Source organism: Camellia sinensis, chromosome 15 (assembly GCF_055761805.1).
Source record: "Camellia sinensis isolate YWXY chromosome 15, ASM5576180v1, whole genome shotgun sequence".
In the NCBI taxonomy this organism is placed as follows: domain Eukaryota; kingdom Viridiplantae; phylum Streptophyta; class Magnoliopsida; order Ericales; family Theaceae; genus Camellia; species Camellia sinensis.
In genome coordinates, this window is record NC_138975.1 from 104,118,570 (window position 1) to 104,145,576 (window position 27,007).

Here is a 27,007-nt window from a genome sequence, read left to right on the forward strand (position 1 = left end):
TGGTTTGGCCACTTGAGGCTTGCTTTGTATGCTTGTAGTGCAATTGTGCTTAACAGTCTTGTTTGTGCTATGTATTAGCCTCTCATTCTAGCTCTTTTTTAGCCTACTTCAAGCATGTTTTAGGACTCCTTTTAAACTATTTTAGGATTGTTTTAAAGTGTTTGTCCCTTGTGAGCTTTGTATTGCATGGCTATAGTGTAATGGTCTTCACTAGCTCATTGTTTTAAGGCCTCTAACATGTTGTGCATGTGTTGCTTGCATGTTGTAGCATCATTTAGCATGTGATTTCAGTGTTCATAGCTCTGTCACACTCTCACTTATTTCACTCTTTCATTCCTTTTGAGAGTTGTGACTTGAGCCTTGTTTGTAGCCTAACAAGTGAGCATGTTTTTCTTGCCTTTTGTACTACCATCTCAGCATGTTTTAGCCACTACTTTGGCATGTTGAAGCTCTGTTTTGAGTTGGTTTGGTCATTTGAGCTTGATATTGCATGCCTCTAGTGTAGTGCTCTCCACTAGTTTAATGCTTTTGGCTTTTGAACATGTTGTGCATGTGTTTCTTGCATGGTGTAGTATCATATTTCATGCCATTTCAGCACTGAAATATCTGCAACCTCCATCATTTCTTCACTTTTCATTTTTTTTGAGGGTTGGCTAACCTTAAATTTGTGTTTAAGCTTGAGATAGAGCTTGTGCTCAATGGTTTTAACCCTCTTTTAAGGGTTCCTTCTAACCAAAGGCATGATCTCTCTCATGTCTTAAATCATCTTTTGTTGACCCCACTCTCATTAGAGGACACTCATCTTAGACAAGTAAAACATGACTAAGATAAGCATGTTGTGTTTGCATTGTATGTGTTCAATCGGACGCTATTTTGAACACAAGGAAGTTTGGTCCATTTCATACTCAAAGTGATGAAATGAGCCAATCTCGTTTGTCTCCATCACCCTTGATCATGCATGATAAGGTGGTGGTCTAGAGTCTTGTTTTTATGCATTTATTGAAAGTGTACAACTTAGATCTGTGGCCATCACGCATAGAAAATGCTTGATTGGTGGATTTGGATCCAAAAGTGCCACTCCTTTGATGTTTTAAGATGATAAGGAAGTGCACAGTACAAACATATCCTTGGAAAATCCTTCATTTTCCTCTGTTTGTGCTCTGTTGCAGTATGGTAATTTAGTACACTGGTGACCGGCGGTGGCTCACTGATGACCGGCAGTGCTTCATCCTTGGCCGACAGCACACCTTTTTGGCCGGCAGATGGCCGGCAGCAAGCACTCTTGGCCGGCAGGCCATTGGTGCAGTCTTCAGCATTGGTTTGGTAACGTGGAGCAAAATGTTCTTGGAGCAACCCTGCAAACAAAGCCTCTCGAGAGCAAACCGGTGGGCTTTTCGGAGCGAAAACCGAGTGCATGCATATTCAACATCCTAAATCAGAGCAGAGGCAGTGTAGTTGGTGCTTTACATGTTTAGTGCACATTGGTTTTGTAATTTAATTAATTAGTTTGCTAATTAGTTAAGTGTTGTAATAATTAAATAGCTTAGCTTTGCTATTTCTTTATTTTGTTGTGTAGTAATTAGTCTAATTAGTTTAATTAGATTAGTTCAATTACCTTAGCTTATTCATTCGGACCCTCCTTCATGAGGGCCCAATATTTTAATAAGTGCGCGTGTGTGTGTGCATGCCTTCCAACCCCACGTCTTTCTCCCTTTTATTTAATTGCTTTCGATGGTTAGTTTAGGGCACGTTTTGATTAGCATAGCTTATGCTTACATGTTTGCATTCATTCAATTGTCTTGCATGCACCGAGGTTTGGCACATCATTCAAACTGCATTGCAATTTCAATACTTATTTGAATACGTGTATCAAACTTTTACATTCATATGCTATCTTGGTAGCCGAGCCTATTTAGTTGCATTATTGCATGTGTTGCATTAGGCATCTTGTATAGTTAGGATCATGCATTGTTTCTAAATAATTTTTTGTTTTGGCTTGGAGTACTCGGTAAGCTTTTACGTTTTAGCATGCTTGCATGAGTGTGAGTGCTGCCATATTTAGCATGCTTGCCATGAGGATATTTGCTTAAGTGATTAACTGCATGAACGCCTATGGGTGAAGGCTTTGTTGCTTGAATTGGAACAATTCGATGATTGTGAGTTTTAAGCCCACTTTGTGAAGTAATAAATCATGTTTTAAGCCTACCCGAGAGTGGCAAATCCGCGCTTCAGCCCACTTGAGAGTGGCACCTTCAAACCATTTTTGAAAACAAACATGAGTTGTTTTGTTCCAATTCTCGCGATTTTAGTCTATACTTGTGTGTGCGTCACATAGTAAAGTTAGCTAATAACCAGATAGGAACACTTGGGGTTTATAAAACAACATATCATGCTTAGCAGAGGCCGATCCTTTGATCGAGCGAGCGGGGGTGCTCATTTTAGGACCTTTCCCTCTCGTACCCAAGTTCTCGAGCCAAGGCAACTTCGGTAATGGCGGACAGGTGGCCTTTGGTACGAGTCAGGGTTTCCTAAGTTTCCTAAAACAAAATATTTAGGTGGTAACTCTGTAATCTGCCAAAGCAGTCCAGTTTTGGTATTTTTTGATTTAAAATATAATTTTTCAAAATGATTTGCCAAATTGGACCCTTTGGTATTTATTAGTCTCACATTGCACTTTGTGAGATTAGATTCAGAACCGTGACAGGAGTCCGAACTGTAGGACCAATTCGAGCTCTCCGAAAGGGGGCGCGAAGAAAGTCGAGTCTACACGAACATGATAAAATCTTGTAGGTAGGATGATTGTTGGTAAAATCATGATATATGGAACAATTCTTAAAGATGATTGGTTTATTAGCCATTTCATCAAAATTAAATTTTGATGCGGCCCAAAAATCCAAAATAGATTTTGAACATCGAAAGTCATGGCATAATATAGCCTTGGAAATTCAAATGCTTTGACATTTTCAACAATGTCATATATTTTAAATCCATCAAAAATGGGTTGATCATCATCTTTAATCATGTTGGTCTAAGAACATGTTCTTTGGCCAAATAACTTTCACTATTAATTGACAAATGGGGTTGTTTTTGTTATTTTAGCCATTAACGGCTTATGAAAATCCTCCATGTGAATTTCATCATTTCTTGGCCAAATTGGTTATTTCATTTTAGCCATTAATGGTTGATGAAAATCTTTCATAGACATGTTATTTCCATGGTTTGACTTTCTAAGAATGAGTTTTTCCCCCCGAGCCTTATATGGAACATCGTTTTTAACCCTATTTGGCTCAACAACATGCTTTTTTGTCATGTTATTTTCATAAGTTGGCTCTTTAACCTGAGTCATTGATGAAATCAACTCTTTCCTTTTGCCATTTTCAACACTGAAAGAATTCTAAAAAAATTCACCAATTCCGGCTATTAAAGCCTCGGTTAAAGACTTGGTATTGAGAGTTGACAACTCATTATCCAATTGGCAAAATTCCATATCAAGTTCATGAATTTCTCCAATTAAATCGTGTCTTTTTTCTTCCACCAAATAATATTTTAATGCATGGAAGTTATTTCATCAAGAAAATGGATCTCTTCTTGAAGATCCAAAATTTTATGTTTGTGCCAAAAGATTTCATTTAGGCTATTTGGAATGGACGAATCCAATTCATTTTTCTTTTCTTACACTTAACGTCCCATTGGGTGTGCCAAAATATATGTTGGCTTTTTTGGCTTTCAAAGGTTAAAAATATAATTAAAGCGTGTCAGCAATGATCAATAAGTCCTTACAAATATAATAAATGCCAACCAATTTATCAGACAACTGCTTTGATGTTCTTTTAACCCAATGAAGAGGATTTTTACTGGTGGCTTGTTTTAGGAGAAAATTCAGAAGAACTAATCACAAAAGTAAAAGAAGGAGAGAGAGAACAGTGTCAAAAAATAAATTTCATTAAGTAAACCAATGTTTACAAATCTACCTTCGCACTTCCATAGCCTTGAAGGGGATTACAGCATGAACAGATTAACTTAAAACTACTCATAGGAAATTGAAATGCAGTGTGGGAAAGTAAAGGACTGGAATGTAAAAAACTGAAAAGTAAATAACTGAAAAATGTAAAGTAAAATAGACTAGTTTTAAGATCTGGTTCTGGTTCCTTGTAAATGTAGCCATCAATGGCTATTTATAGGCCCCATTCGTTTTCCGCTATCACAGTCCACTCCGGACTGTGATAGATGAACAGTGACGATGGCTTCCATTTGTTTTGGTTTTGGAGCTCCAGATTCATAGTCCGAAGGGACTATGATAGGCCTTGACGAGGGGTATTAGCAATCCAGAGTGGGAAATGGTATTAGCAAAATAGTTCGTTCGGATTGGGTGTTATCGGACTTCCGCCCAAAAGTCCGGCTGGTCAACCGGTCAATTGAATTTTTATTTTTTTTTACTTGTTGGGTATTTTTTTTAAACATTAATGTTTAATGTTTTTGTATTTTTCTTTAAGTAAAAATTATAGATTTATTTATTTTATTATTTTATATAAAAATAATTTAACAATCCTCACACCAACAATTATCATCAAAACAAATACAATTTTACTAATCCTCTCACTATTAATCTCCTAATTATCAATCCGCTCCATTTTACTTCTGAAAACAAATAGGGCCACGAGAAAAAAACTTCCAGTAATAACTACCTAATAACAACTTAAAACTACCCACTTTTCTACTGTCATTCCCACAATCCCACAATGTCTTCTACTAAGTCACTTTGTTCATCATATTCTTCACATGTGCTTAAGCTTCTTCCACCTTGTCTTCCATGTTCCACCATGCAAGACCACTAATTTTGTAACTTCTCTTAACTCTTGATTAATCAAGGAAATGCCATGTGTCCTGCGATAATTATAATAGTGATAATAATATTATTACTATTTATAGTGTCAACAGTATCATAATTATAAATAATTTTTTTCTCCAATGGTAACTTCAATAATAACAGCTTTTCCACTAGTTGACGTTGTCTGGGCTAGAATTTGTATAATTTCAACCGGCTTTGGAATATCAGGTGGGCTTACACAACCAATCAAAGCCCAATTTATATGTTCCAAGAATGGGTTTTGTTTTAGGAACTCTTACCTATGGTGCGGTTCTTACACTAGCAATGCCTTTATCATTAATTTTTTTTTTAAAAATAATAATAATAATAATAAAAATAATAATAATAAACTAGAGAATTAAATAACATTCATGATTCTTAATTAAGTTTAAAGGTACTAAATAAGATTTTTTTTTTTTGGTAAATAAAAAAAATTTGACACTAAATTAGGTTTAAAAATTAATAAATTGGTTTTTTATTTTTTGCAAAGAATAATATGTAGAATAAGACAAAGAAGGATATAAATGTTAGAGCATGTGTGAAGGTCAAGTTCCACATCAGATAAAGAGTAAAATAGATGAGTCATAATATACATTTGATGAACTCTTCACTTATGAGTTTAAGCTTTTAAGTGGATATGAGTTCCAAACAATGTTTGTTGGGCCTTGGTGTTAAGTACGTGGACTCTAAAGTTTCTTTCCAAACGAATAGGGCCAGTGATTACTGTGTGTTCATGGGCTCCCCTAATTCCCTAGCGACTGGTATCAGTGTTGATGGCAGATGATCTATGAGAGGACTCTTGTAACGCCCTCGAAATAATACATAAAACCCCACATTCTTGACATGCATTGATATAAGAGAAATAAACATTTTTCCACTCATCAGAGTAGTCCTTACAAATGTATTACATGTTGACAATAAAAGTAAATGCCCAACGGCTTACAACTTTCCAAGCCAACACTTGGTTACACAAAAAACAGTACTAACTCATATCATATTAAGCCATTGGCCTGAATTTACATGTAATACAACAAAAGATAATAAAACAACAGAAAGAGTCTTCAACTCCAGAAACCTTCCAAGCTATGTCCTTTGAGGTGGCATATCACCTGGACCTGAAAATGATGTCCCATATAGGGTGAGTCACAGCCCAGTAGAGATATACTAAACCAAATATAAGCAGTGACTAAAACAATAGCATTTGATAGATGGTTAACACTTATAAACCAGTTATATCACAATACAGTTCCATGACACTTGTGTCCATGTTACACTCCATTTTCCTTTACTTATCCGAATCATTTCATATATATGGCTCAGAACCTGGCCACATAATTCAATGAGACACATATTTCACAATAGATACACATATTTGCTGTATCAATACTTCAATTTAATACGCATATTTGTTGTATTAATGGAGTCCATCCCCTATCTCCTCCCAAACAGGTTTGAGAATCCATCCCCTATCTTCCCTCAAACCATGGAGTACATCCCTTATCTCCTCCCTCACAATACACATATTCCAAGTACATAAACAATTATCATATACAGGGATCACTCAATACACATATTTAATGTATTATTCCAATCATCATATTCAATGACATAATCAATGTGATTAGTTTCAGTTTTCCCTAATCAACATACACTGTCTACAACAATCAAGACTATCCTCCACCGATAGCCCAAAGCAGTTATTTCCAAACTGAAAATAAATGCATTAAATAGATATAATATCAACTTACTCCATAGGGGAGTGATTAATTTATTCAACTACACCAATCAATCCCATAATTTCCCAATTTCATTATTATCAACTCAATTCCATATTTCCACATTTTCCCAAAATTAATTATACAAATTAATTTAGTTCATAATTAGGGCATTCTTCCCCCTTTATCAAAACTCAACCCAAAGGTTCAAATTCAACAATACAACAACACTAATTCCATTTTTGTTGGTCTCAAACACCCATAGGATTTAACATTTTGAAAACCCCCTTTTCTATAAATTACAAATCAAATCCTAACTTTTCCAAAAATTACCCAACAACCCCAACATATCAAAATGTCCAAAATTTATGACAAAACTCATAAGATGGAGTAGGGTATCCCTATCTCGAAATGAAGTGACCAAAGGAGAAGATGATGAAAATCCAAAGTGCTCCAAATCCACAAATTTTCAGATTAAAACATAGCCCAAACAACCCTCTATCTTTCTTACAAGAGGGATTAGGGTAGAAACACACTATAAGTAGATCAATCCTTAGAGAGAAGGTACGTAGAGAGAGAGGGAGAGTCGGATCCAGGGTTTTGAAACAAAGAGATGAAAAAGTGAAGTGTTTACCCGCTGCTGTCTACTAATATAACACAGGCTCGCTCGAGCGAATGATTGGTCGCTCGAGCGACCAGACACAAAGAACTCTCGCTCGAGCGTAGAAGCCTCGCTCGAGCCAAGAATGCGAAGCTTCAGGTCTGCAACCCAGAAGCACGCTCGAGTGATAGACTGCTCGCTCGAGCGAAGAAACCCAAAACATAGACCTTGCTCGCTCGAGCGACGGAAAGCTCGCTTGAGCGAAGAATTGCAACCTTCAGGTCTAGAACCAGACGCAGACGCAAGCTCGAGCGAAGGACTTCTCGCTTGAGCCACCAGATACAAAACTCAACTCTCGCTCGAGCGAAGGAACCCTGGCTCGAGTGAAGGATCTAAAACACAAAGCTCGCTCGAGCGATAAAAGGCTCGCTCGAGCGAAGGACCAAAATTCTGGGCAGCAACCATTTGCTCCCAATCACACCTAACCTGTAACAAACCTGCCCAACATATCCTTTAACTCAAAAATAAGGAATTAAAGGATGACATCAAGATATATTCAATAACAAGCTCCACGGAACCTAAGTCCGGATACAATAACCAAATGGGAAAAGACCGGGATCGCTATAACCTCCCCCCCTTAAAGAATTTTGTCCCCGAAATTAAGTACGAGTTTTCAAAAACAAGTTTTTCTCAATTCTCAATAACATTGCAATTTAAAATTCCATAACTTGACCCATTACCGGTCGTTCCATCTCTATTCAAGAGGCATATTACAATATATATTACAACATGCATTATCAACATGCATTTCTTTCAAATCCAACAATTTCCAAAATACATGATTCACAATTCCATATCATATTCCATGTTCATGACATATTTACATTTCTACAACACGTTCAACATATACAATGTTATAATAAACTTCCATTTCAAGGCAAGTTCTATAATACTTCCATAAACCGAAACATATACAATGTTTAACAACTTAAGACACATTTAATGCTCTTAAAGTTTAACAATACAAAAAATATACAACAAATACTCAAACATCCACAAATAGATCCGGATATTTCTCTCAGACCTCCAACTCACGTTCCCAAGTGGCTTCCTCCACCCCGTAATGTTTCCACTAATCTTTTACCAAAGGAATAGTCTTGCCTCGCAAAACTTGATCCCGCCTATCCAAGACCCGAACCGGTCTCTCCTCAAATGAGGCATCCTCATCTATCTCTAAGTCGGTCCAATCCAATACATGCGACAAATCCGGCTCATATTTCCGAAGCATACTAACATGAAACATGTCATGAACTCCGGACAACTGCGGCGGCAAAGCTAAACGATAGGCAACCTCGCCAATCCTCTCAAGGATCTCAAAAGGGCCAATAAATCGAGGGGACAACTTCCCTCTCTTACCAAACCTCATCAAACCCCGCCTAGGTGATATTTTCAAGAAGACGTGATCACCCACCTCAAATATCAAAGACCTTCTCCTACGGTCGGCATAACATTTCTGACGACTCTGGGCTATAACAAGCCTCCTACGGGTAAGCTCAACTTTCTCCATCGTTTCCTGAACCAACCCTGGGCCCACCAAAGGTGCATCACCCACCTCGGCCCAACAAACTGGAGACCTATAAGGTCGGCCATACAAGTCCTCAAACGGTGCCATACCGATACTCGACTGAAAACTGTTGTTGTAGGCAAACTCCACCAAGGGGCAAGTGCCTCTCCCACGACCCACTAAAGTCAAGGACACAACCTCGAAGCATATCCTCAAGCATCTGAATAGTACGCTCAGACTGCCTGTCAATCTGAGGATGATATGCCGTGCTAAAGGTCAATCTAGTGCCCAAGACACTCGGCAAACTCTGCCACAACCTAACAGTAAAACGTGGATCTCTATCTGAGACAATCGACACTAGGACCCCGTGCAACCTCACTATGTCCCGAATATACAAGTCGACAAGATGATCTGCTGAATCTCTCACACGCATAGGGATAAAGTGCACCGACTTAGTCAACCGGTCTACAACCACCCAAATAGCATCACTACCCCACTGAGTCCTCGGAAGACCTACAACGAAGTCCATAGTGACATGCTCCCAGTTCCACTCGGCAATAGGTAAGGGTTGCAACAAACCCGCTGGCCTCTGCTATTCTGCCTTCACTCGCTGACAAGTAAGGCACTTAGACACAAAAACTGCCACATCTCTCTTCGTGCCCCTCCACCAAAACTGGCGACCCAAATCATGATACATCTTAGTGCCTTCTAGATGTACCGCAAGGCGTGAATGGTGGAACTCTTGGAGTACCTCCTCTCGGTAAAACTCCGGTACAAACAAACTGTCTCGGTATCTCACACTCAAGTCAGGATACACAGACAAACCCTTCTCAACCTTCCCACTGGAGATTTTCTCTTGGAGGGATTCCACCTCAAGGTCACCTCTCTGTGCCTCTGACACTCAACTCACAAGTGTAGGCTTTGCAACAACAGAAAACAAGGTCACAGCCTCAACAGATTCGCCTAGAAGCAAATCAAACTTGCCAAGTGCGCCTAACATCTCCCATTCCCGGATGGCTACACAAGCTACATCACTAATGGATTTCCTGCTAAGGGCATCGGCCACAACATTGGCCTTCCCCGAATGATAATGCAACTCGAAGTCGTAATCCTCAATAAACTCCATCCACCTCCTCTGCCTCAAGTTCAAGTCTTTCTGTGTAAATAGATATTTCAGGCTCTTATGATCCGAGAACACCTCGAATCTCTCACTGTAAAGGTAGTGCCTCCAAATCATCAATGCAAAAATCACAGCTACTAATTCTCTCGTGTATTTTCAACTGTCGCGAGCTATAGGCTACGACCTTCCCCTCCTGCATCAACACACAACCCAAACCCTCTCGTGAGGCATCACAATAAACCGCATAACAAAAACCTCTCTCCGGAATAATCAAGATCGGAGAGGTGGTCAATCTAACTTTCAACTCTTGAAACGAATTTTCACAAGTCTCACTCCATACAAATTTGACCCCTTTTTGCGTCAATCTAGTCAGTGGTGAAGCTAGCCTGGAGAAATCTTTCACAAACTGGCGGTAATACCCAGCTAATCCCAGAAAACTATGGATCTCAAAAACACTCTTAGGCTGTGCCCAATCCTGCACTGCCTCAGTCTTGGATGTATCAACAGACACCCCTTTCCCGGAAACCACATGGCCTAAGAACTTGACCTCTCCTAGCCAGAACTCACACTTCCTAAACTTGGCATACAGCCTACGGGCTCTAAGCAACTCAAGCACCACTCTCAAGTGTTCCTCATGCTCTTCCTCAGAAGGTGAATAAATCAGAATGTCGTCGACGAAAACGACTACAAAACGATCTAAAAATTCTCGAAAGATCGGTTCATCAAGTCCATAAAGACTGCCGGTGCATTGGTGAGTCCAAAAGGCATCACCAGAAACTCATAATGGCCATACCGCGTATGGAATGCCGTCTTCGGAACATCCTCCTCCCTGACCCTCAACTGATGGTAACCCGATCTCAAGTCTATCTTAGATAAACAACGGGACCCTTTCAACTGGTCAAACAAATCATCAATACGAGGCATAGGGTACTTATTCTTGACCGTAGCCCGATTCAATTTTCGGTAATCGATACAAAGTCTCAAAGCCCCATCTTTCTTTTTAGCAAAGAGGGCCGGTGCTCCCCACGGTGAAACACTATGGCGAATAAAGCCCTTATCTAGCAATTCCTGGAGCTGAATCTTCTACTCACTCAACTCGGCTGGGGCGAAAAGATAAGGTGCCATAGAAATTGGTGCCGTGCCGGGCACTAGATCAATAGAGAACTCAATCTCTCGATGAGGTGGTAAGCTAACAAGGTCCTCGGCAAAAACATCCGAATACTCACAAACCACTCTCGGCAATACAATATGGGTCTCATCACACTCACCACTCATGAAGCTAGCGAGAAGACCACTAACCTCACTCTGCCCTCGCGGATCATACATCTATGGTAACACACTACCAACCCGATCCCCCAAGAAATGGAAACAATCTCCGCTCAAGGTACATACTATGACCCTCTGGTGGTAACAATTGATTACAGCCAGGTATGACGATAGCCAATCCATACCCAAAATCACATCGAAACCCGACATAGCCATAACTACAAAAGAAAATGGAAGCCAGCGGTCGGCGACCTCTATATCACAGCCCCAACACCCTTGTTTCAAAATCAACTCACCCCAAACAGGTGATACAACGCATATAGGAGATGCTAACTGTGCCAACTCCAACCCCAAAATAGACGCAAATGCAGCAGATATAAAGGAATGGGATGCACCCGTATTAATCAATACATTGGCAACCGAGTTGCAAAACAAAAAGGTATCTCTCACAACAGATGGAGCCGGTACAAGATCCTGCGCGGTAACAGCATACACGTGCCCAGAAGGTCTTTGATCTACCTGCTCACCACTAGGAGCAAAAGACTGCTGCACAGACTGGGATGATGAAGCTCCCTGATTGGCCCTCGAGGCCTGAACTGACTGTGCTGGCTGAAAACTCTGCGTCTGCCTCGAACCAGACGCACCCGATGTGGCACTCAACTGCGCGCAGAACCTCTTTAGGTGCCCCGCCTGACCACACTGATAACATGAGAGCAGCTGGCCTCTGCCCTGACTCTGGCTCTGAGGTCGAGCTAAAGATGAAGCTGCTCTCTGGCGTCCTCCCCTCTGCGAGCAAGTTGGAGACTTGTGGCCCAGCTGACCACACTTATAACAAGTAATGTATCCCTGGCTGTCTCTCCCAGAACCTGCACTCGGCACTAGAAATGTAGATCTAGTAAAACCACCCTGAGATTGCTGAGGGTTAGGACCCCTCTATCTCCTGCCATCCCCCTGGCCATCCTGACTCCTCTTGGAGCCCTTCAACCTCTCCTCCTCCTCATGTATCATAATCTCCATATGGGCCGCAGTATCCACAAGGCGCCCATAGTCCCGAGTCATAGACCCGCCAACTCTCATCTTGAGCCCGTGCCTTAATTTCCTCTCAAACTCGAGACAACGGCGTTCTTCTGACACCACAAGCTCAAGTGCAAACCTGGATAAACTAGTAAATGCAGCCTCAAACTCGGCCACTAATGAACTCAGCTGCTTTAGCTAGCAGAACTGATCTCTCAACTTCTCTTTGACAGCGGGAGACAGAAACTTCTCCTGGAAAGCATCTACAAAGGCCTCCCAAGTGCCACCAATACAACCCCTCGTGAACTTCCACCACTGACCCGCATCTCCCTTAAGTTGGAAAGACGCCAAGGTCACCTTCAAAGCCCCGTCTTCGATGCCATGCATCTCAAACGTCTTCATCATCTGCTCCAACCACTCATCATCCTTAAGTGGCTCTTTCAGATCCCCCAAAAACTCTTCCGGATTAGACCAGAAAAACTCCCTCTTCTGAAAGGAAGGCTCTGCATCAACAACCTGGGCCTGAACTTGACTCTCAGCTCTGAGAATGCCCATGGATTCCCTGAAAGCTCCTGCTATCTCGCGGGCTAAGGCGCCCATGGCCTGCTGACCCACTTGCTCGGCCACATTGGCCTGGCCAACACACTCCTGCTGTACCGGAATCTCATCCGGTTTAGGCACCTCTTGCCTGCCACGCCTACCACGCCTACCTCCACGTCCTTGTCCTAACATCCTAATAAAGGTAACAGGAACATTAGCACATTCACAAATGTACCGAAGCTATAACACTCACGTCCTAATGCAATGGACAACTGTAATTCATTCCACGTAAGTACATAATCACATAAGCACTTACGAATTCCATTTCTGGATAATGACAGTCCCGAGGCATTGCAAAAGTTCCAGTTAGAAACAGCATTGATCAAGTGCTTTTCCAATAGGACTCCCAGAAATCCAAGGATCCAATCAACATCCCAGAAACTAGATCCCATACCCATATAGTCACATAAACATGTTATCAAATAAACATATAACATCATGCATAAGTCTCTAACAAGCGAGACAAATCCATTGTGGTACTAACCACTTTAAGCATACCCAAAGTATTCGAACTCGGTAAGCTCTGATACCAAGTTGTAACGCCCTCGAAATAATACATAAAACCCCACATTCTTGACATGCAATGATATAAGAGAAATAAACATTTTTCCATTCATTAGAGTAGTCCTTACAAATGTATTACATGTTGACAACAAAAGTAAATGCCCAACGACTTACAACTTTCCAAACCAACACTTGGTTACACAAAAGAGAGTACTAACTCATATCATATTAAGCCCTTGGCCTGAATTTACATATAATACAACAAAAGATAATAAAACAACAAAAAGAGTCTTCAACTCCCAAAACCTTCCAAGCTATGTCCTTGGAGGTGGCATATCACCTGGACCTGAAAATGATGTCCCATATAGGGTGAACCACAGCCCAGTAGAGATATACTAAACCAAATATAAGCAGTGACTAAAACAATAGCATTTGATAGATGGTTAACACTTATAAACCAGTTATATCACAATACAGTTCCATGACACTTGTGTCCATGTTACACTTTATTTTCCTTTACTTATCCGAATCATTTCATATATATGGCTCAGAACCTGGCCAAACAATTCAATGAGACTATAACGCATATACAAACACTTCTATATTTCACAATAGATACATATATTTGCTGTATCAATACTTCAATTTAATACACATATTTGCTGTATTAATAGAGTCCATCCCCTATCTCCTCCCAAACAGGTTTGAGAGTCCATCCCCTATCTTCCCTCAAACCATGGAGTACATTGTAGACACTCCATTTTTGACCGTCCTCAAGACTTGGACGACACCGCTTGAACACTCGGTGATCATCCATGTTCGTGTTTGTTTTGAGTTCCCGGAGGTCTTGGCTACGCGCCTTGCCTCAGGATCTCTCAACTTGCTTGTTCTGTGCTTGGTTTTACACCAAGGACTTGTGTAGCACGCACCCGCGAGGGACCCCGCTACAGTTCGGACTCGATTTGTGTCACGGTTCTTAATCTGAACCAAAGAGTCCCAATCTGGCAAATCGTTTTGAGAAAACAGATTTTTAGAAAAAGAAGTGCCAAACATGGACTGCTTTGCCACATACAGAGTCGCAACCTAAATATTTTATTTTGGGGAATTTAGGAAACCCTGACTCGGTGCCAAAGGTCACGTGTCCATCATCACCAAAGTTGCCTCGGCTCGGGAACTTGGGTACGATTGGGGAAGGTCAGTTATGAGCACCCCCTCTCGCCCGATTTGAAGATCGGCCTCTACTAACCATGATATCCGTTTTTGAAAACGTCATGTGTTCTTATTCCGGTTATTAGCCTAGAATTACTATGTTATGCGCACAGCAAACAAGTATAGACTAGATTGCCTAATTTGGGAATAAGCATTGCATATCCGATTGTTTTGGAAAAATGTTTTGGAATTTGCTACTCGCAAGTAGGCTAAAACACGGATTTCAATGAATCATTCCAACTCAGACAATCCAACCTTCACCCATAGGCATTCAAGCAGTTATATCACATAAGTGGCTAGCCTCATGGTAATCATGCTATCATGGCAACACTCACACGCATGCAAGGATGCTAAAGCATAAATACTTACATCGTACTTCGTGCCAAAACAAAAACTAGTTAGTAATCATATGCATGATCCTAGTTCATGTTAAAAATGGCTAGTGCAACACATGCAAAGATGCAATCTAGACAGGCTCGGCTATTCTAAGATTGCATATGATGATGACACAACTAACACGTATTCAACTTGGAATTGAAGTACAAATGCAGTTAGAATGATGCGCCGAGCCCGGTGCATGCAAGACAAATGTATGAATGCACGCATGCATTGCATAAGGTATGCTAAATTAAACGTGTCCTAATACTAACCATCAAAGCGGGTAAGTAAAAAGGAGAAAGAAGTGGGGGTTGGAAGACATGCACACACTCACCCACACTTATTACAAATTTACCCTCGCTCGGAGGGACCAAAAGAATATACAAATTAATTATTACAGGCCACTTAATTAATTAACAAATTAACTAAACTATGAAAAACAGTAAAGGCCTCGGGAAGAGGATCCAATGCGCGCGTGCTCGGGTTTGCTCAGAAATCCAACGCCATGCACAAGTTTGCCTCTATTTTCCCTGCTCTGCTCCTCTGAGGACTGCCAAAGTCCAAAGGTATGCTCTTTGGATGCTGGGGGTACCACCGACCAAATAGAAACACCACCGGCCGGAGGAGATGATCACCGGCCACTGAATAAGCTATCGGCCAAACATGTTTTGCCGGTCGGCACTAAACACTGCCGGTCGACAGAAAGTTCCTGCAGAAACCTGTATGACAGCAGCAGAGGGCAGACAAGGCATGGCAATGCATTTTCAAAGCAATGTGTGCACCACCACATCCCTTATCATGTTTGTGACTCAAAGGGGTATGGTGCTCGATTCTCGGACCACCAATCGCGCATTTCAATGCGTGATGGCCCAAGAAACCAAGTATGCACTTTGATTTCAAATGAGATGCACATCAAACAAACAAGTGAAACCCAACCTCTATCATACTCAATTCAAGAGGCAAGGCATGTATGCTCATGCAATGCGACCTAGGCATGTTAACTAAGTATGCAACATGGGCATGCAAGCAAGTAATGCACAATGCATGTTAGGCGCACTACCTAAATGAGCAAGCATGCAAGATATGGAATAATAATGGGAGTGACAAGCATACAAGATGTGATCTAAGCATGCAAGTGTGCTAGGCATGCATCATATTAAGCAACCTAAACATGCAACAACACACAAGTATGCCACAACACACAAGGTGAGCATGCATCAACATGCAAAGGATGGTCTTACACTAACTTGGACAGCTCTCTACTAGGTCCAAAACAGTGGCCAAAATGATGCAACAAAGGCATGAAAACACACACAAGCATGCATGCACAAGGCCTTAAACATGGAGCATAAGCCATCAACTCATCAAAGCATGAAAGGGATGGAAAATGCAAGTATGCAAGCATGGAACATGGACTGAAATGTGGTCTCCAATGATGCCAAATCATGAGAACAAGCCAAGTAAAGCATACTAGTGACCTACACACCTAAGGCTAGTAAGCTAGAATGCAAAGAAGCCATACAAAGCATGGAAAACATGAATCCAAAGACCCAAGACAGACCTTAAGCATGTTAAAACATGACCCAAAACTTCACAAAGCTAAGCCAAAATATGCAAGCATGGTGGTCCAAAGGCAAGATGCATTTCTAGGCAAAATAGAGGAATACAAAGCAAGTGTATGATGCATGCCAAGGGTCAACAAACCAACATGGGACAGAGGTAAAACATGCTAAATAAACACCAAATACCTACTGAAATAGAGCCAACACATGTTAAAATGATGTGCTCCTTTGGAAGGCCATGCAAGGGGTTGTTATATACATGCAAGAGGGACACTCAATATGACCAAAACAACTCCGGAAATGGCTTATGGGGGTCCTAAAACCCACTAAAAAATGCCTGAACTGAGCTCAAGAAGTGTGCAAATATAGGCCCCTTTGTAAGGCCAAAAATGCAAGTAATGAAGACAATAAGGAGAGGGGATGGCCCTCTCCTTCTTAGGACCTTAAGCCACCCTTCCCACCACTGAAATCCCTTAAGATTTTAGTGGTGAGGAGGCCTAAACAAGGTGGTCCCGGAGCTCACAAAAAATGCATAAAAATGAGGCTAAACAAGGCCTAAGAGGGGGTAGACAACCCCAAACACAAAAGTGTTCTTAAACAAACTTGAAAAGGAGCTAAAAACAAGACTTTTTTCAGTTATACACTAAGCTCAAAACAGAAAGTAAGACATGCTAAAAGTGTGTGCAAAAATGGGGGATAAAAGAGGGTTAAAGGCTCACCCTTGTAGACCAACGAAACCAGCAGCTTCTTGGACAAAAAACCAGTCCCTTAGCCGCTGAAAATGGCCTCCAAGCTCCTTAGGTTGATGATGGAGGTGTTAGGCTAGGGGTTGGTGTGCAAAGGAGCCAAGAACCAAGCAATTTGGAGCCAAAATGGAGGAGATATGGAGAGAGATATATGTATGGAGCCTTAGACTAATTCTTGGAACCTCTTGAATGGAAGGATAGGCTCTATATTTAAAGAGCAAGACAAGGGGGCAAAGCTTCTCTTGGAAGCTTTGAGCAAAAAGGCCAAGCTTCTTAGAGAAGCTAGGCAAAAGGGTCAAGAGGTTCAAGCTTCTTCAAGAAGCTTAAAAAAGGGCCAAGCTTCTTGGAGAAGCTAAAAAAGGGTCAGGCTTCTTGGAGAAGCTAAAAAAAAAGGGTCAAGCTTCTTGGAGAAGCTAAAAAAAGGTTCAAAAGGGTCAAGCTCCCTCAAGAAAAGGTCTCAGTTAGGACAAGTGGCCGATTGATCAAAAACAGTGGCCGGCCGGCCAAACATAATGCCGACCGACCATCAAGAGTGCCGACCGGCCATCACCAATGACCGGTGGCCAGGAAACAAGGCCGGTGGCCTCAAGCCATGGCCGGTGAGGTGTGGGGATGGCCTACAAGCTACTTCAAACCCTCAGAAGCAAAAAAACAAGTGTTTGGTGCAAAACCAGACAAAAAACAGTCGAGTCGAGAGATCCTGAGGCAGGGCGCGTAGCCGAGACCTCCGGGAACTCAAGACAAACACGAACAAGGATGATCACCGAGTGTTCAAACGGTGACGTCCAAGTCTTGAGGACGGTCAAAAATGGGGTGTCTACAGTTGCCCCTCTTTGACAGAACTCGAAAGTCATAAAAATGACGGGAGTGAATGTCAAAGCCCATAAACGACCCATTTTTGACAAGGCCGAAGACTTAGACAAAGCACACAAGCTACAAATAAAGGTATGCGCCCGAGGGCAGGGGCAAAATGCAAGACAATGCACCAAGGCGAGCATAACTAATGATCATGCAAAGAAACATAGGGACGTATCCCGATGTTTCGGAAAGGTATAAGCATTGGAACGTATTCCAAATGTTCTTAACCAAAGAGAGAGAGAGGAACATAGGGACGCATCCTTGTGTTCCGAAAGAGCGGAAGAAACATAGGGATGTATCCCAGTATTTCGAAAAAGTGGAAGAAACATAGGGACGTATCCCGGCGTTTCGGAAACAGAAGAAGAAACATAGGGATGTATCCCGAAGTTTCGGAAGGAAAGAGGAACATAGGGACGTATCCCGGAGTTTCGGAAGGAATGAGAAACATAGGGACGTATCCCGGTGTTTCGAAAAGGAGAAAGAAACATAGGGACGTATCCCAGCGGTTAGGGACGTATCCCAAGGATTAGGGACGTATCCCAAGGATTAGGGACGTATCCCAAAGGTTAGGGACGTATCCCAAGGATTAGGGACGTATCCCAAAGGTTAGGGACGTATCCCAAAGATTAGGGACGTATCCCAAGGATTAAGGACGTATCCCAAGGATTAGGGACGTATCCCAAGAATTAGGGACGTATCCCAAAGGTTAGGGACGTATCCCAAGGATTAGGGACGTATCCCAGTGTTTTGAAAAGGAGGAGAAACATAGGGACGCATCCCGGTGTTTCGAAAAGGAGAAGAAACATAGGGACGTATCCCGGTGTTTCGGAGAGGAGGAGGAACATAGGGACATATCCCGTTGTTTCAGAAAGAGAGAGAAACATAGGGACGTATCCCGTTGTTTCAGAAAGAAGGAGAAATGTAGGGACGTATCCCGTTGTTTTGAAAAGAGAGAAGAAACGTGGGGACGTATCCCGGTGTTTCAGAAAGAAGGAGAAGAAACATAGGGACGTATCCTGCCCATTTATCCAGCTTAAACCTGCTCAGAAATGGAATTTATTAAGACACATAAATTCAATGAAACTGCATTTTTATTTAATCATAAAAATTTACATAACTATTGTCCCATCGCCAATATTTTACATAATATGAAAGCTCGTCGAGTACAGTGGTCAGTGCGAGACAATAGTTTACAGGGCTAATAATCCCAAAGCTGGATAATTTGATCGTCATCCTGCGTGCAATAAGTTGGGTAAATACAGTCTCCGACAGGCTTCTGCGACCACTGAAAGTCAGCCACGTATACATTGTTGCTGTAAACGTCCGGATTCCCAATGCTTTCCGGAGGTTGTAGTTGAATAGGCATTGTATCTTGTAGACCCCCTGATTGCCCCTCTTTGACAGAACTCGAAAGTCATAAAAATGATGGGAGTGAATGTCAAAGCCCAAAACAACCCATTTTTGACAAGGCCGAAGACTTAGACAAAGCACACAAGCTACAAATAAAGGTATGCGCCCGAGGGCAGGGGCAAAATGCAAGACAATGCACCAAGCCGAGCATAACTAATGATCATGCAAAGAAACATAGGGACATATCCCGATGTTTTGGAAAGGTATAAGCATTGGAACGTATTCCAAATGTTCTTAACCAAAGAGAGAGAGGAACATAGGGACGCATCCCTGTGTTCTGGAAGAGCGGAAGAAACATAGGGATGTATCCCAGTGTTTCAAAAAAGTGGAAGAAACATAGGGACGTATCCCGGTGTTTCGGAAAAAGAAGAAGAAACATAGGGATGTATCCCGAAGTTTCGGAAGGAAAGAGAAACATAGGGACGTATCCCGGAGTTTCGGAAGGAATGAGAAACATAGGGACGTATCCCGGTGTTTCGAAAAGGAGAAAGAAACATAGGGACGTATCCCAGTGGTTAGGGATGTATCCCAGCGGTTAGGGACGTATCCCAAAGATTAGGGACGTATCCCAAAGATTAAGGACGTATCCCAAGGATTAGGGACGTATCCCAAAGGTTAGGGACGTATCCCAAGGATTAGGGACGTATCCCAAGGATTAGGGACGTATCCCAAAGGTTAGGGACGTATCCCAAGGATTAGGGACGTATCCCAAAGGTTAGGGACGTATCCCAAAGATTAGGGACGTATCCCAAGGATTAAGGACGTATCCCAAAGATTTAAGGACGTATCCCAAGGATTAGGGACGTATCCCAAGAATTAAGGACGTATCCCAAAGGTTAGGGACGTATCCCAAAGGTTAGGGACGTATCCCATGGATTAGGGACGTATCCCAGTGTTTTGAAAAGGAGGAGAAACATAGGGACGTATCCCGGTGTTTCGAAAAGGAGAAGAAACATAGGGACGTATCCCGGTGTTTCGAAAATGAGAAGAAACATAGGGGTGTATCCCGATGTTTCGGAGAGGAGGAGGAACATAGGGACATATCCCGTTGTTTCAGAAAGAGAGAGAAACATAGGGACGTATCCCTTTGTTTCAGAAAGAAGGAGAAATGTAGGGACGTATCCCGTTGTTTTGAAAAGAGAGAAGAAACGTGGGGACGTATCCCGGTGTTTCAGAAAGAAGGAGAAGAAATATAGGGACGTATCCTGGTGTTTCGGAAATAAGGAGAAGAAACATAGGGACGTATCCCGGTGTTTCGAAACAAAAGACAAAACAATGCAATGCAGGTGCACAAGACAGTGTGATAAAATGCATTTATGGGGGCATTTTCTATGCAACATTGAAAGCATATTCTATGCAGAAACATAACGATGCGTGGCACGCATGCAACTGAAGTGTATATGAAAGTTCACATTCTATGCAATGGAAGGGCATCAAACATGTACTCTAGTGCCTCCGATTTTCCTTTCGGAGGACTTGGCAACATAACTCTGCTCGAAAAAGGGACACCCTCTTTACATTGGCAAGAGATAACATCTGCTGCTGCTTTAATTGCCATTCTGACTTGAAGCAGGCTTAAGCTTGGAGTAAAGGCACACTCATTCTTCGTAGCACTGACAAGGCCTGAAGAGGTACATCCGGAGCACAATCACAGAGTTTTCCGAAGTTGAAGCACATTCAGATACCCGATATTTTCCTCTTTTGCTTTTGCTTTGTAGTCTGGAACCCATATAGCTTCAAATAGGTCCTGGTTTTACTGTTCTGACATGACTTGGGTTGAACCTTGCAGTCTTCAAAAGAACAAATTCCTTTTTTGCACAAATGTGGAGAATGGCACAGCACTCTGAGCACACAACAAATCATTTTTTGAAATTGAGAAAATGAGTTCTCGACCAGGTATTGAGCCTACGACTGAACATAGCGAAAAAAACTCAACAACAAAAAACAAAAGTTAAACAACCTAAACACATCGAGACACGCTCGGAACGACTCAAATCCAAAATCGAGACAAACAAAACAAGAGACACGACACACAGACGTGCACAGGGAGCCTGTTTCACCGGGTATTGTTTCCCACCCTTTCTCATTTGTGATCCTCACATCACTCGGCCCTCAAGCTCTATTTTTCTGAAAAAAAAATAGCCCTTTTCTCACTTTTTCTCTCATCGCACATCTCTCTATTCTTCAATCTCTCGTTTTTTTTTTCAATCCCTCCCCTGGATGGTTGATGGATAAACAGGAAGTCGTGGGCCCTTGCCCCTGGTATTCTACCAGCTTTTGATTCTTGTTCACAACAGTGAGTTTCTTCCACAGAGGGGCTGCGCTACAACTGGGTATGTAGCAAATCTGTAGCTGACATCAGTTGATGATGCTCTGCTGGGAAGTTTGGACGTGATCAGATCTGTCCAGATGAGGGAGTGGAATATCTCGCCCCATTCCAGTTCGTGTTTCGCACTTGTCTTGATACCTCGTTGCTTGGAGGATGAGAGAGCTTTCAGCCCTTTGTTGTTGACTTCAGTTATGCCCTTTCTGGCAAGTAGAGTGCCCTTTCTGGCAAATGCATTGACAACAGGGAAAAGACAGGAAGCCTGACTCAACTGTGCCCCTAGTTCATTATTTTGACCATTTTTTGTTTTGGTTTTCTACTAAAACAATTTTGACCAACATGAGAGTTAGATTAACACACTTGTTCAATTTTTGATTTGAAATCATGCAAGTCAGGCTATGAGCACTGAAAATTTTCCTTTTTTGGGTCCAAGAAATGGTCCAGTTTTTGAAAAAAATGGAACAATTTTCGAGAAAATTAGTCAACGTTAGTAAAAATTCTCAAAAACTATTTTTGCAAACGGCCGATGCTTAACAAGCGTGAAACTTACTCTTGAGACGTACAACCTCGGATCTGGACGAAAATTGCCCCCTTGCTCGAAGAGAGCTGCATGGCAACGGAAAGTTGCCCCTTGTTTGAACGGCATCGCAGTGCATTGAATGGCAACGGAAAGTTGCCCCTTGTGTGAATGGCACCGCAGCGCATTAGAATCAGTCCTCGAAGCGATGATTGCAACCGAACTCTCAGATACAGAGAAGGCAAAGATTATCAGAACCATTACATGGACATGATCGAATTTGAAGTGTTTTAGGGCTAGACTTCAGAATGAAGTTGCCTACGTATCCCAAGGATGGGAATCAAGCCTTACGTAGTTCGGGGTTAAGGTACACTCGGGTATTAACCTCTCCTTTTTAGGCTCTAACTTTTGCCAAGGCGCCCGTTGCGGGTTTTCGACCTTGCGAGCTTTGTTCTTCTTTTTTTTTTCAATTTTTGTATCTTTTCATTCTTTTTTTCTTTTTTCTCTTTTTTCATTTTTTTTTCTTTACTCTTTTTTTTCTTTTATTCTTGTTGTTATTTTCTTTTCCTTCTTTTTTTTTTGGTTCTTTTCTCTTGCTCTAACTTTTGCCTGGGTCGCCCTTCCGGGTTTTCGGCCCAGCGAGCCTCTCAAAGGGTAAAAGTGTAACAAGTCCATGCCAAATGGTTTTAGGGTTTTGCAGCCATCCGTATCCAGGAGAGTGGCCGTTGCATTGATTTACTGAAGGATCCATCTTTGGCTCTTCGAGCATATCGGACATTTTTGCCCCTAGTTCGAGGGGTGCTTTTGTTCTAGCTTCGCAAGCCTCTTCTGATGAAATCTGATCTTCTTGATCTGACTTTCTTGCCTCTAATTCACGGGCTGCTTCGAATCTGGCCACACAAGCCTCACATGGCGGTTGACCGTTGAACGTTCTGAATGGGTTCAAGGTTCGAAAACAAATGGATTGAATCTTGAGGCTGAGAGTGATCCTAGGCTGCACAATCTCAAGAGCGATTCCACACAAGTCTTCACAGGACCGCGCAAAGCAGTTTTTGAAATCTTTTAAGAAAGCGACAAATCGCTCGTGCTGAAGACAGTGTAGGACCAATCTGGATCAAGCTATGATCCTTCTCAGTACTCACGTTAACAAACATGATTTCATTCATTAAGGGCTTAGCATGCCTTTCTTTCTCTCAATTGATCAAATTTTGCAAAACTCGAGGAATTCCTTCCTCTTCGTTTTTATCACAATGTTTCGAAAAAAGTTTTGAAAAACTTAGGTCATTACAATGACTTCAAAGGCACAGAAAAGGCAGGCGAAGAGCACTGTCATTCCATTCAAACTTCTGGCACAACCGGCACACGGCAAAAGCAAACACAAGAGTGTGAAAATCACTGCTGTTCCATTCAAATCTGTTGGCATAACTGGCTCCAAGGCAGAAACAGACTCAAAAGAAAGCAAAAAGACACACACAAAACAAGATAGTGATGTCCGAGGCAACACCCCCGGAATCACCCGACTCTTAACAAAACATGATTGACTCGATACAACAAGACAGGCCCGACTGACTCAATACAACGAGACAGACTCAACAGGACTGACTCGATATGAAAAGACTGACTCAAAACAAAGAGACAGACTCCAAACAACAAAACTAACTCAATACCCAAGCCAGAACGTACAAAACTAACATTCACAACTGCTCAAAACAGTTTGTGCCAAACGCCACATCTTGGAATAAACTGAACGCCGCCCGCAGGTGGTTCATCCCCCGATCACAAAGTCACATTATCCCCCACAAGTTCACTGATCAAGTGCCGATAGACTTTGCAGGACCCGGTGCGGGGATGACCCTGTTGTCAATCAAATTTAGTATCTCGTGGCGGAGACAGACGCAACTGTCGGTGTCATGACCGGTTTGTTGATGAAAAGCATAGTACTTGGTCGGGTCATGCTTTGCAGGCAGAGGATCGGGTAGGGGCCGTTGTTCTAACGGTTTCAGATGCCCTTTCCTGAGTAGGACCCCTAGAGCTTTAGACAAAGGCATAAAGAGCGGGGTGAAAACCCTCTTGCCTCGGGGTAGATAGTCCGAAGTTCGGGGGTTTGAAGTGGATGCACCAACAAAGGGGGTGGCTGCTCTTGGTGTGGTGGTGGCGACCATGCCCACGTCTGAGGTCCTAGCAGCTGCGTCACCGCTGGTGGTCGCATTCGAACTGCGGGAAAACACCCTCCTGGGCTGCTCCTTCTCCTGATCAATAAGGCCCTGCTTCATAGCATCCTCGATCTGTACCCCCATCTCATGCAGATCTGAAAAGGTAGAGAAGGGGAGCATGATCATTTTCTGCATCAGTTTGGGTTAGAGGTTGCGTACAACCATCCTTATCTGGTCTTTGTCGGAAGGCCTTGTAGCCATCATCGAGGCCTTTGGTCTCCACCTCGCCACAAACTCTGAAAAACCCTCCTTTGGCTCTTGGCGGGTGACTTCGAGATCACGAGTTGTGACCTCAATCTGTGTGTTGTAGGAGTATTGATCACTGAAGGCCTCAGCCATCTCTTCCCAATTCTGTTTCAAAGAGTTCTCCAATTTCGTATACCAGATTGTGGCTATCCCAGACAGGGTCCGGCCAAACAATGATAGCTTCTGCAATCTGGTGAGGCCCATCGGCCTTAGAATGTCTGAAAACAGCCGCAAGTGCACCATGGGATCCCCAGACCCATCGAAACGGTCAATATGTGGCATCTTGAATCTGTCTGGCAGCGTCACAGCTACATCAGTATACCCATCCTCGATGTCCGGGACGGATTTCATGCCTTGAGCCTTCTTGAACAACCTTTCAAGCTTGCTTATCTTTAGCTCCGTTGGATCCGTCTCTAACTCAAAAGGGGAGTCTGGTAGGTTGATGGGTGTCTTGGATAGCTGGGGTAGAACCAGGGGCGGAGCTGGCCCGACTGGAATGTCCGTATCATCCTGGACGCGGGTTGCCTCCTCGAGTATAGGAACTCTTGGTGGGGGAGGAGCCTGGTGCGAAGTAGATACTCCAGTTTGCTGCTCCAATGTGGCAATTGTCTCTGCCTGTTGGGCTATGACCACAGCCTGTTGCTTGGCGAATTCTGCTTGACGGACAGTATCTTGCTGCATGGCTTTCATACTATCCTGGAGTTGGCGCACCATCTTTTCCAGACTCGACATACTGTTCTAATCTAACTGAGCAACAGGTATATCTGTGTCGGCAATAGGCTCGGAAATCTCAGCCCGACTGCTCAAAGATCACTGATCTGGTAGCTGTTGTACTGGTGGTCTGTGCCTGACTAGCCTTCTCTGGCCTTGATTACCCTTGAACTGAGTCTATGACCTGACGAAGTCTATCAGTACAAGTCCAATGAACCTCGGGGGATATTGGAGCCTTCTGAAGCTATGGTTCCAGGACTACCTAGCAAAAGAGAAAACAGGCAGCATCTCAGCCCAATTTCATCAGAACAGGCATAGGCATAACTGAATAACTATATTCTACTACTGATCACTGTTCCCAAAAATCGCTGCCCCAAATCTGAATCTGATACCCGCAGATATAACTGATTCTCAAAACACTGATGCTCGCAGGCCTGATACCCAGACTTGCAAACTGATATATGCATTCCTGTAGAGGCCAACTCCAAAAAGCACATAGCAAGCAAATGAGAGCCAAAACACCCCTATGTTGGGGTAGGGTTTCCCTGTCCTATTTTGTCAGGAACTAGGGTTCCACTATGCACGCAGCAGTTTTCAAACAACCTAACATCGGGTAAGCAACCTGTCCTAGTTTGGAATGGTCGCTATGGATTCGAATATGCACTAGGTCGAATGGTCGAAAAGGGTGCCCCGGAAAAACCGAGGTTTGTGTTCCCATACTGTCAGAGCCCATAACCGGTCAGCCTTATGGTCATGTCTTGACAAGACAAGCCTCCGGCAAACCATTCAGGAATGGCAGATGGCAAACACGGTGTCCTAGGCACACCAATGCACATGCAATGCAAAGAAACACATAAGTGAAATCAAAACAGGATATCACGAGTTCGAGTCAAGCTCTCTAACTTCCCCAGCAGAGTCGCCAGAAACTGTAGCACGCGCCCGCGAGCGACCCCGCTACACTTCGGACTCGATTTGTGTCACGGTTCTTAATCTGAACCAAAGAGTCCAAATCTGGCAAATCGTTTTGAGAAAACAGATTTTTAGAAAAAGAAGTGCCAAACATGGACTGCTTTGCCAGATACAGAGTCGCCACCTAAATATTTTATTTTAGGGAATTTAGGAAACCCTGACTCGGTGCCAAAGGCCACGTGTCCGTCATCACCAAAGTTGCCTCGGCTCGGGAACTTGGGTACGATTGGGGAAGGTCAGCTATAAGCACCCCCTCTCACCCGATCTGAAGATCGGCCTCTACTAACCATGATATCCGTTTTTGAAAACGTCATGTGTTCTTATTCCGGTTATTAGCCTAGAATTACTATGTTATACGCACAGCAAACAAGTATAGACTAGATTGCCTAATTTGGGAATAAGCATTGCATATCCGATTGTTTTGGAAAAATGTTTTGGAATTTACTACTCGCAAGTAGGCTAAAACACGGATTTCAATGAATCATTCCAACTCAGACAATCCAACCTTCACCCATAGGCATTCAAGCAGTTATATCACATAAGCAGCTAGCCTCATGGTATTCATGCTATCATGGCAACACTCACACGCATGCAAGGATGCTAAAGCATAA